Genomic DNA, 12,794 nt, shown 5'->3' with positions numbered 1-12,794 from the left:
AAGACATTACAAAAGGCTGTTAAATACATTAAAAGTGTACAACCTTGCTCATAATAAGAACATTCCAAATTAAAACTACCCATCTGGTTGGCAAAGATCTACAAGGATCGGCAAGAATGTGGGGAAACACATCCTCACTCAGTGCTGGAAGACAAGGACATCCACTCAGCCTCCAGGGAGAGCAATTAGCCAATCAATCTTTGATCCTACAATTCGACTTCTAGGAACATAGCCTACAAATATGCCAGATGTGTAGGAAGTGATTATATACAAGAATATTTATTGTATTATTGTTTTTAGTAGTAAAAAACTGGAAGTAACCCAAATATCTGAGTAGAAAACTGGTTAAATAAACTATGGAACAGAATGCTATGCGGGTATTTAAAAGGACGCAAAAGAATGAAATTGGATCCTTACCTCACACTGTATACAAAAATTATCTCCACATGGATCAAAGAACTAAATGTAAGAGCTAAAACAATTAATCTCTTAAAAGAAAACATCAGGGTAAAATTTCATGATCTTGGATTTGGGAATGGATTCTTAGATATGACACCAAAAACACAAATAACAAAAGAAAAAAATTGGTAAATTGGACTTCACCAACATAAAAAACTTTTGTGTATCAAAAGATATTATCAAGAAAGTGAAAAGACAGCCCACAGAATGGGAGAAAATATTTGCAAATCATATATCTGATAAGGGTTCAGTATGAAGAACATACATATAAAGAACTCTTCTAACAACAACAACAAAACAACAATCCAATTAAAAAATGGGCAAGAATCTGAATAGACATTTCTCCAAAGAAGAGACACAGATGGCAAATAAGCACAGGAAAAGACGCTCAGCATCCTTAATCATTAAAGAAGTAAAAATTAAAACCACTTTTAATTGGTTTTAAAATAAGAATCCACTTCATACACACTAGGATATTATAATAATAAGTAAAAATGGAAAATAACAAGTATTTAGCAAGGATGTGGAAAGTCTGGAACCCCCACACATTGCTAATGGGACTGTGAAATGGTACAGCTGGTCTGGAAAACAGTTCGATGGCGTGTCAAAAAGTAAAACATAGGATTACCAGATGATCCAGCAATTCCACTCCTAAGCACACACCCGGGAGAGTTGAAAACAGGTATTCGAGTAAAGTCTTACACGTGAATGTTCATAGCAGCATGTTATTCATAATAGCCAAGAAGTGAAAACAACCCAAATGTTCATCAATGGATGAACAGAGAAAAAAACGGTGGTATACCCATACAATGGAATATAACTTGGCATTAAAAAGAAATTAAATATTGATATGTGCCACAGCATGGATGGACCTTAAAAACATTATGTAAGTGAAAGAAGCCAGACACAAAGAGCCACATATTATATGATTTTCCATGTGTATGAAATGCCCAGAAAAGGCAAATCCATAAAGAGAGAAAGAAGATCAATGGTTGTTAGGGGCTGGACGGGGGGGTGATGGGGAATCAGTGCTTAATGGGTATGGAGTTTCTTTTTGAGGTAATGAAAATATTCTAGAATTAGATAGTGGTGATGATCGCAAAACATTGTGAATATACTGGAATCCACTGAACTGTACACTTTAAAGTGGTTAAAATGGTGAATTTTATGTTATATAAATTTTACCTCAGTAAAAAAAAGGATGAGGAAGTCCTTTATGTATCAGTAGAAATAATCTCCAAGATGTATTTTTAAATTTAAAAAAGGAAGTTTACCACTGCAGAACAGTGAATGTACATGCTATCATTTGCTTTCTTCTCAATGCATGAATTGACCAAGTTTTAATATAACTTACCTCCCTGGGAGCAGGAGCAGAGAAAGAGACCCACACCTGGGCTATCTCCAGGCTCAGGGGAGGAACACACCCTCCTCCAAGGAGGATGTAGCTGCTGATTGAGCCCTTGCCAAGGCTGATCAGACTTGTTTACCCAGAGTGCAAAATCAGTCAGGCTGCCCCCACTCATCCACACTCATGCTGGGTCCAGAGCAGGCAGCCACTGTCTGGGGCTCAGTCCCTTTGACACAGCCCCAGAGATCCCATCATAACCAGCCAAGGAGGGGAACCTGGCAAGGTGAACTGGTCACCTTGTGACCAGTTGGAGCCCTGCTGTGTACATTTACTCCACAGTCAAAGCCAACCCCTCAGACAGCCAGTCTGATCCTCCTCAGTTGCTTCAGCTCATAAGAATTGCCACGTTCAGCTTTGTTATGGATTGCATGTTTGTGTCCCCCATAAATTCATACTCTGAAACCCTAACCCCCAATGGGATGGTATTAGGAGGTAGGGCCTTTGGTGGGTGATTAGGTTTAGGTGGGTTCTTGAGGGTGGGGCCCATAATGGGATTAGTGTCCTTATGAGAAGAGAAAGAAACTAAGGGTGTCTCTCCTGCCATGGAGGACACAGCAAGAAGACAGTTGTCTGCAAACCAGGAAGCAGGCCCTCAGCAAACACAGAATCCGCCAGCACCTTGATCTTGGACTTCCCAGCTTCCAGAAGAATAGAAATAAACTTCTGCTGTTTAAGCCACCCAGTCTATGGTATCTTGTTATAGCAGCCAGAATGGATGAGGACAGACTCTAAGAGTGGCCCAGAGAGAGAGCAAAAGATGCCAAGTTCCACATGGCCTGCACAGGTGTGGAGACGGCATGAAGTGCGAGCCCCAGCCCTGCCCTCGGTTCCTGGGGTCCCCTCTGGTGCGAGCATCTTACCATGCCAGGTGCCATTTTAGTGTTAAAAGTTTTTTTATATAGCATGGCTCAAATATATATATTTTTATATAGCATAGCTAGCCAACTACTGATGCTCAATTGGGGAAAAAAATTGTGATCAGTTCCAACACTGGAAGAAATACTGGCTAAAAAGAACTTTTTGAAAGATAGCACAGTACTGTATTTTATGGGCACTTTCAGGTATCTCCAAGGATAATTTTGCTCATGTGCGATTCTCACTTCATGTGATGGCTACAGAACCTAACCCCTGAGTTGGATATGACGTCACTCTAATAACAGAGCACAACCGATTTCTGCTTGTAGAAAATAAGAACCGAGAAAAAGGCACAGTTGTATAAATGCTACCCAAAGTTTCCCCAAACATCTCCCACCATCCCCTCCTACAAGTAAGTACTGGTCACATTCATTATGCAGGCAGGGAGGAGTCTGCATGTGTTCAAAACTTACTGTGTTCCTGGTGATCTACACAGAAATCTCATTGAAATTACATTATCAATAGAAGGTAAGAAATCTTGTCCTCATTTCATTTGTGGGGAAACTGAGGCTCAAAAAGGCTAAATAATGAGCTGAAGGCAAGTGGCAGAGATGATGTAGGTCCCCAATCTGGGAGATCCAAAGCCCACATTCTAGCTGCTTCACCACTTTGCCTTCTTACTCTGGTCAAATCACACTGATTATCTCAGCTCATCTGCTTTTATCTCTCTATGCTAATTTACTTCTTCAATTTACATGCAATTTAGTCCCTTCTAATCAGGCAACTTCCTTGTCTGCAAATGCTCATGGGGAGATTTAAGACTATACTTACCCAGAAATGTGTTGACCTAAACCTACAGCCCAGGCACACATACCCAAGCTGACTCGCTGAGTCCCTGAAACTAAGCAATTGCATGGTGGATGGCTTTCTCCAGTAGCTTCTCAGCCTTTCCACTAATATTTACAGCCTCTTGTGAACCCCATACTATTCTGAATACTGCTCGCATCCAAGACTACCTGCAGCTATTATTATTTTCCTGTCATTGATTTCGTGCTGGGATTTCTAAGTCCCCAATACAGATCTCACGCTTTCATTCCTTTTTCTGTCCTTGGAATGTGAAATATCTCCCAATTTACTACCATCTGCTACCTTAATTAATAGGCTGTTTACCGCCCCTGTAAGACCTTGCAGTGATTCTCTTGGACTCCATCCCTAACTTGGTGCACATTGCAGGCTCTCATTAGTCTTGGTTCATAATTCAGCTTTCAATCTCTTTGACAGCTCTCATCTCTAAGCCAATTTGAATTACATTTTTCTTGTAAAATTTCATAAGACACAAATATGCTTTTTTGGAACCTGGAACAGATTACGTCTACTACATTCCCTCTGTCCACTCCTTTTATAATTTGAAGGGCACCCCCAAATAAATAAATAATAACATCAATCTGGCTTGTCTGATAGAAATTCATGGGTTCTCTCTCTGCATTGGAGCCTCGGGTTTGCATGACTATCTCTAAGGAGTCCTCTCTTCCACATAACATGACTTGGTACATTCCTCCAGCTTCCCTTCACCCCAGCACCCTCATTAGCCAATTTGAATTGCACACAGTGCAATGGTACCCAAATGCATCAACAAAGATATAAATGAATAAAGGGAATGGCTTCACAGCCTGAACTGCCAACATCACTTATAGTCAGAGGTGACTGGTTAGTCATTCAAACTAGAAAACAACCCATCATTAGAATTTCTGTTGTTGTTAAGTGGAATGGTCATTGTTGCAGATGTCCCTTAAAATGCAATCGTTCTGTATTCATAGGTACAGCACACAGAAGTGAAAGGGGGAAGAGGGAAGATCTGCATTTATTGAACTCCTCCTTTGTATCAAGTCCTGAGGTAGGGCTTGGCTTCACAGGTTTGATTTCAGTGATGAGTTTTAAATCTGGCTTCATCAACCTCATCTGAAGATTTTGGTCAAGATGCAGACATCCTGACCTCACTCCGAGGGATTCTAAGTCAGTAGTTTTGGGGTGGGGCTCAGGAATCTGTGTTTTTCAAAAGTGCTACCAGGCACTCTTGTGGTTACTGAGTGATTTGGGGAAGCATTAAATTCTCAAAGCAACCCAGAAATGTCCATTTCAGACATTTTTGTCCATCATTTGTTGGATGAGGGGGAAAAAGAAGGCTCAGAGAGATGAAATAATTTGCTCTGTGTCACAGGCTGGGAAATCATAAACCCAGCATTAAAAACGAGTCTGTGGGATTCTGGAGCCCGTCCTTTCTCCATGAGCCCACAGAGCCTCCATTTTGATGGGAAACAGTTTTTTGTTGTTGTAATTGAAGACACTGAAGCATCATTTTAATGAAAGTAAATACTTTTTCAGCACTGCCAAAAGACATTTAATGTACACTAATGTTCATAGCTGCATTATTCCCAATAGCCAAAATGTGGAAATAACCCAATGTCCATCAGCAGATGAATGGAATATATATATAAACATACCTATATATATATATAAAATTCAGCCATTAAAAGGAATAAAATTCTGACACATGCAACAACATGGGTGAACCAACCTTGAAAACGTTATGCTAAGTGAAAGAGTCAGACACAAAAGTACAAATATTACATGATTCCACCTCTATGAGGTATCTAGAATAGGCAAATTCATAGAGACAGAAAGTAGACTAGAGGTTACCAGGGGCTGGGGCAGGGGGCAGGGGAGGTTATTATTTAATGGGCACAGAGTTTCTGTGTAGGATGGTGAAACGGACTCTGTGGTGATCATTACACAACATTATGAACGTACCTAATGCTATTGAACCGTACACTTAAAATGGTCAATTTTAGGTTATGTGGATTTTATCACAATTTAAAAAGCATGCAAAAGACACCTGGAAGAATGAGAGCCCCTGGAACATGCCCTAAGAGTGAGATTGTGAAGTAAGCCCCCAAGACTTTCTTCTATTTTCCCCTGAAGTTGAATGAAAAACCGATTTCTGGTTAATCAAAGGTTCCGGTTGGTCACGGCAACACTGTACTTTACTCTTTGCTCATTTTTTCCTCATAGAAAGAATGGCTGGGGGGGAGCATTTTGGCGTGTAGGGTATGAAGTCACCCTGTGTGGTGGGGCAAGTGTATCTCCTGGTGCAGCTCTGCAACTCCCCTGAGGGACAATCAGACAGTCCTCTGGTGTACGTGAGCACATGACCCAAGTTCAAGGCTCCTTTTTGGAACCTGGAATGTCTCCCCTGTAAGAGTGCTGTGGCTGGTAGACGTGAGCACGTGACCCAAGTTCAGCAAAATTGAGCCCTTCTCTTGGATATTTTTTTTTAACTCTACAGACTGGAAACATCCTCCTTTTTTTTGGCACCAAGCCCCAAAGATGCAACCCCCAAGGTATGGGCAGCACAGGTCATCCAGGGTGGAGAAGCTTCTGCAATTGCCCGGAGGGGCCCAGTACCTGCTCCTGAGACCCTGGAGCTGACTGGCCCTGGGGCCCACTTCCGCCCTGAGAGTTACCTCTCTATCCCCCTCTATCTTTTGCATAGTGTCTCTCTATTTCTTGAGCAGGTTTCTGGTGTCTGCAACACAAAGTCCTGAACACTATGGCACAGTTTTGGTTAAACGCTTGCTAAAATTTCTTGTTTTTTTGTTTTTTTGTTTTTTTTTTTTTTTTTTTGCGGTACGCGGGCCTCTCACTGTTGTGGCCTCTCCCGTCGCGGAGCACACGCTCCGGACGCGCAGGCTCAGCAGCCATGGCTCACAGGCCCAGCTGCTCCGCGGCATGTGGGATCTTCCCGGACCGGGGCACGAACCCATGTCCCCTGCATCGGCAGGCGGACTCTCTACCACTGCGCCACCAGGGAAGCCCTTGTTTTGTTTTAATTTCTTGTTTTTTTTAAAAAAAGTTTTAGCTTTGGTGATTGTGAGGTATAATAGACAAATGAACGTTGTATATATTTAAGATGTACAACTTGAGGTAGGATTTGCGTATGCATCGTGAAATGATCACCACAGTCAAGCTAATCAGCATACCCGTGACCTCATATAATTACGTGTGTGTGTGTGTGTGTGTGTGTGTGTGTAGTGAGAACACTTAAGATCTACCGTCTTAGCAAACACAAATATACAATAAAGTATTGTTCACTACGGTCAGCATGCTGTATGTTAGATTTTCAGCACTTGCTCATCTTGCGTAACTGAAAGTTTATACCCTTTGACCAACATCTCCCCGTTTCCTCCACCCCTGGCTCCTGGCAGCCACCACTCTACTCAGTGCTTCTAAGTGTTGGACTATTTTAGATTCCACATATGACTGAGGTCAGGCAGCATTTGTCTTTCTGTGGCTGGCTTATTTCACTTAGCATAACCTCCTTCAGATTCATCTGTGTTGTCACAAATGGCGAAATTTCCTTTTTCTTTTTAAGGCTGAATAACATTCTGTTATGTAGATATGTATCACAATTTCTTTATCCATTTATCAGTGGGCATTAAAAAAATAAAAAACATTTAAAGATTAAACACGGACATTTAAAAAACAAAGTTAAATCCTCTGATCCTACGAAAGTCGTTCCATGCCAATTTAAGCAAATTAAAAGTTTCCCTTTGTGAATGAAGTGTCTCGTCTAAGACCCAGGGTGGCCAGCACAGATGATGCTAAGACAAGATGAGAACAGGAGATACAGATGGGAGAATTATGAAATAATTCAAAATAATTAACTTATGTTTTTAATTCAGTTTGAGAAGTTATTTAAGGGAATTTTCTCCTCTTCTATGTTTTTCTAGATGATTTATATCTTCAAGGAAAATGTGATTACATCCTGCAGATCAAAGATACTGAAAAAGGATGCCTATAAAAGAACATTCTAGGCACATGAAAGTTAGGGCTCATGTGCTTCTGCAATGAAAAATGCAATCTGTTCCTTCTGAGAGCAAGAGTGTCCCGTGCAAGCCCAGCATTTGGTTCTAGCAAAGGGAGTTAAAGTTGGAGAAGAAATGCAATGATTGTTGGTCCTCATTTCTCCAGGGCTGTGAGTCTGTTGGATCCCAGGGGACAGTGTGGTGAAGGTAAAAATGAGGCTAATTGAACTTGGCAATGAGTTTAAACACCATGAATCTAGGCATGCAAGTGAATCAACATTAGATGTCCTGAGAGCCAGGAAAAGAGCTGCAGCTTAAAGCGAGATCTGCTGAAGCAACAGGAATGGCGTAGGCTTTAAATAAACCTCAGGTTTGTTAGAAATACTTTTTTTTCCCCTTTTAATAGTTAACCTGACCCCAGCTCAAGAATCCAAGATACTGAGTAAGTCTATTGTGTACCTGGAGAAAACTTTCAAAACCTTAATTACTTATAATCTTGGTTTCAGCAATAATCTCAGTAATGCTGGGATAACCCTCCCCTTTCACAGCTCCCAGATGCCCCAAACCAACACACGTCTTATCTCCAGCAGGAGACTCTGTTTTTTATGATTTTAAAACATAGCTTGGAAGAGTCTCCGTCTTATCTTGGAGCAGAAGTGGTGTCACTTGCCAGCCCAAATATTCTAGTAAGAGTTTGCCTCTCACTCAGCTGCCACAGCTGCTTCTTTCAGCCCCAGCCAGACTCCTGCTGAGATAAAAATACAACTCATTTAGGTCAATGATTAAATGGAAAGTTATAATATTACTAATTAAGTTTGAGCAAATAGAGAACCAAAAAAAAAAAAAAAACCCCAAACAAATTCCTTGAGGGGTCACCTCCATACCTGTCCTCACAAACAATCCCCCCCCATCACTCCTCACCCTGAAAGTAGAAAGTCTCAGGAAAGCCTCCCCCATGCCTTGTCACTAGGGTCTCCGCTTTCAATCTCAAAACAACCACTTATTGTCTCCTAAGCATATTTTTATCTGAGAGCCTGTGTGTTCATTGGACTGTGGAACAAACCTTCCAGAGTCTAGCTCATTTCCTGGGACCGCCAGCCCTGAAGGAGCTGGGGAAGGAGATGCACACTGGAGAAAGAAGTTGGGGAGCCCACACTGAGAGCTATTTATAGTGCATAGGACTCAGGTGTGGCGAAGACGGTAATGCTTCTGAAGATTCAACCAGCTATCGAGGTAAGGCACACTTAGGACAGGGCCTAGGGAACTGAGAGCCAGGCGCCTGGGATGCAAAAGGCTCTCGGGTGCCAAGTCTGCACTTACTGTACCTCCTAAAAACTGGTGCCCTAGGTGCCTCCCTTGCCTTCTCCATCCCAACCCTATGGTCCACACACCCCCAAGGATGGCCATTCTCCCAAGGATGGTTCCGTTCTCCCAACTCGGCTTGTTTAAAAGAAGACTTAGTGGCGGGCAGGAGGGGTGTTTCTTATCATAAGCCAAAGCATGGCTGCCCGAGCTGGTGATCAACTCACAGTGCGTACACCTCAGCCAGCCACATCTTCTGATTCCTCCCCAAGTCACCAAACATCTTCCTGTCGAATTCCTGGCTCGAGTCCCAAGCAGCCTGGGCAGAAGAGCTGGGGCTCCCTCCCAGATCACAGTACAGGAGATTCCCCAGCCACAGATGCACAGTGTTCTGGCTTCATTGTGCTTCAGTGGGGCTATTACCCCAGTGATGATGGGCTGACAGTTCTCAAGTAATTAAACAACCCCAGGAGTCTTTAAACAATCCTCTAATTACTAGTCTCACCACCAGAATTATACCTTCCAAATCCTAGCTGATGCTACCGTAGACTTTTGGGAGCTACAGACGCAGACGATGGGAGAAAGATCCCAAGAGAACGTCTCGTCTGGGGTCATGATGTGTGAGTGGGTACAGTTTCCCAGGGTGGTGGCACAGTCAAGACAGCAGTTCAGGGCTTTCCTCTGGGCCATTCCAGCCCCCAAACCACAAAGACCCTCTGCTAAGACCCAGACTGGCAGGGATGTTTTGTTTTGATTTATTTTGTTAAGAGCAGTTTTACGGTTACAGAAAAGTGATCGGAAAGTACAGAGAGTTCCCATATAACCTCTCACTCTCTCCTCATTCCCACATATTATGAACGTCTTGCATTAGCGTAGTTCATTTGTTAAAACTGATGCACCGATATTGATACATTATTATTAACTAAAATCATAGTTCACGTTAGGACTCACTCTTGGTGTTGTACACCTTATGGGTTTTGGCAAATGTATAATGACCCGTATCCACCATCATAGAATCATACAGAATAATTTTACTGCCCTAAAAATCCCCTGGACCCCACCTATCCCTCCCTCCCCCTAAAACCGACAGGAATGTATTTTGATCCCCACTGTGCTAGAGACATTTGTATCTTTTTCTCTTTTTTCCCTTGAAAATAAACGGTGGTGATTCATTCAGGTCACAGGCTCATCACCAAGCTGAGCTTGCAAACTCTCGGGAAACCTGGTCAAGAACACACCGTACCTCCCGTGTGCCCTGTGCAGCCTGGAGAACCTGGGCCGCTCACTGGACCATAGCAGCCTCTCTCCAGGAGCCCAGGGTCAGAGCCAGACTCAATGGGTGCCCTTTCCTGCTGGTAAAGGATGGATGCAGACTGCCTAGTCATCCTCTTCCTACCTTCACGTTACCCAGTGATGGTTGGGTATGCGTGAAGTCCAGACCGTGCTGTAGATAGACGAGTACCCAGAAATGGTGAGAATGCAAAGAGCAGGCAGAGCTTATCAGCTTAGAGCTGTGATTCTCAAAGTACTGCTCAGGCATCCCCAGGGGTCCCCACAACCTTCTCGGGGTTACATGCGTTCAAAATGATTTCCGTAACAAGACCAAAAATTGTCTGCCCTTTTCACTCTCATTGTCTCCAAAGTGAACAGTGGAGTTTCCCAGGGACTACATGATTTGTATCACAATAGACTGACTGCAGAAGCCAGTACAAGAATCCAGATGTCTTCCATTAAGGCAGGCAATAGTTTTGCAAAATGTAAAATAACGCCACTTTTCGCTCTTATTTCCTTTGGAAAATATCGTTAATTTTCATTGAAAAAGTTATACGTATAATATATAATGGGATTATTATTGTTGATTTATATGAAGTAAATACTTGTGTTTTTTCTGGTTTTATTTTCTAATATGGTAGATGGATAGATATAGCCCAGGTTAACAAAGTTTTTTTTGGAATCTTCAATAATTTTTAAGAATGTAAAGCAGTCCTGAGACCAAAGAGCTTGGTCTGATTTATAGCAAATGACTTGGAGCCAGACAGACCTGGGATGAAAACCCAATTCTGACACTTGGACGAGTTATTTGACGAGTCATTTACCCCCAACCTGTCCACCCACCCACCCAGAACCTTGGCTTCTTTATCTGTCAAATGATGATAATAATGTTTACTTCATGGGATGGTTGCAACAATTAATGACCTGACATATAAAAAAAGCACCTATGGGGCTTCCCTGGTGGCGCATACCGCAAAAAAAAAAAAAGCACCTATGGTCGCTGGCATAGACGAGGCAGTCAATAAACAGTGCAGAGGAGAAGGAGGAAAAAGAAAGTTTAAAACTGAGTTCCCATTCTCCAAATGAATATACAGCATGAGCTCATTCATGTGTCAATACAACTGGGCATGAAACCACAGTAAATATCAAAGGGGACCTTCTCCCTCACTGTGTGCTGCAAGCAATGGCCGGCCGAAGCTGGTGGGCCTTGAAAGATGGGGGAATTTCCGTGAGCAGAAGGAAGGGTATTTCTCTGCTGTTCTTACAGGAAAGTAGAAGGAATGAAGGCTCAGGGGGAGCAGCGGGCAGAGCCTTTCTGTGGGACATCGAGCAGACTAGCCAGCCTGCCCCTACGTACACTCACACACCAGGCACGTGGAATGAGTACGCATAATCAAGCTTCTTGTACAATCATAATATAATTAACAGGGCCTTGGTGTATCACAGTTACCAACCATCTCCTCTGTTGCTTTTTTTTTGTTTTTTTGTTTCTTTGCGGTACGCGGGCCTCTCACTGTTGTGGCCTCTCCCGCTGCGGAGCACAGGCTCAGGACGCGCAGGCTCAGCGGCCATGGCTCACGGGCCTAGCTGCTCTGCGGCATGTGGGATCTTCCCGGACCGGGGCACGAACCCGTGTCCCCTGCATCGGCAGGCGGACTCTCAACCACTGCGCCACCAGGGAAGCCCACTTTTTTTTTTTTGACCGCACCACGCAGCTTGTGGGATCTCAGTTCCCCCAGCAGGGATTGAACCCAGGCTGTGGCAGTGAAAGCCCAGAATCCTAACCACTAGGCCACCAGGGAATTCTCATCCTCTGTTGCTTTTCAACCCTTGTCTGCTTATCCAAATCCCAGGCCCCATCCAGAGATCTGGATGCAATAGGTCTGGGTAGAACCCAGGCATCTGTATTTTTATACACGCTCCACATGTGCAGCGAGAGGAGAGTTCTCCAGTCCAGTCTGGGCAGGTGCCCAAGAAGGGCCTGAGAGGTTCTGCCTTTAAAGAGCGTGCCTGTAACGTAACTGGAAAGATGAGGGATAGAGAAGGGGCTAAGCCAGTCTGCTACGAGAAGAGAAGGCTCTGTCCAGGGGAAGCAAGACCGTCCAGAGAGATCACAGGAGGTGAGAGAGGGAGAGAGGACTGAGGACTGAGACATCGTCAGGGCCTTGGCAGGAACTGGGTGGCACACTGAAGATAGGATCATTCTAGAAAGTGGAGTGAGAGGAAGCCCACAGTGCGGAAACAGGGCAACAGCACAGCCCTTACCACCTTCAGGTATAGTTACCATACCCCCAGGGAACCTTGTATGGTGAGGCCAGCTTGAGAGAAGCTGGGCCCTGGAGTCAAGTGGCAATGCCAGCCTGAGGTGGCTTCACAGGAGGTAGCGGGGGAAGATATGGAAGGAATAAATATCCCAAACCCAGTGGAGGCCAGTGGCCTGCTTGTGTGTCTATATGTGTCAGCCTCTGGGGCAGAGAAGGTGGGGAGAGTAGAGAGTGGTTCCACAGGGGCAAAGTGAAGATGTCAGCCCAGCTCAGATGGCCAGGAATACCCACTTTGAAAAGTCAACATATGTTTGGTTTGAGCCCTGTGATAATGTTCGCCTGCCCTCCTGGCAAAGGATTGGGGACGCCCTC

This window comes from Stenella coeruleoalba, assembly GCF_951394435.1.
Source record: "Stenella coeruleoalba genome assembly, chromosome: 16".
Lineage (NCBI taxonomy): Eukaryota > Metazoa > Chordata > Mammalia > Artiodactyla > Delphinidae > Stenella > Stenella coeruleoalba.
The sequence above is the reverse complement of the archived record's forward strand: the minus strand, read 5'-3'. Positions refer to the sequence as shown.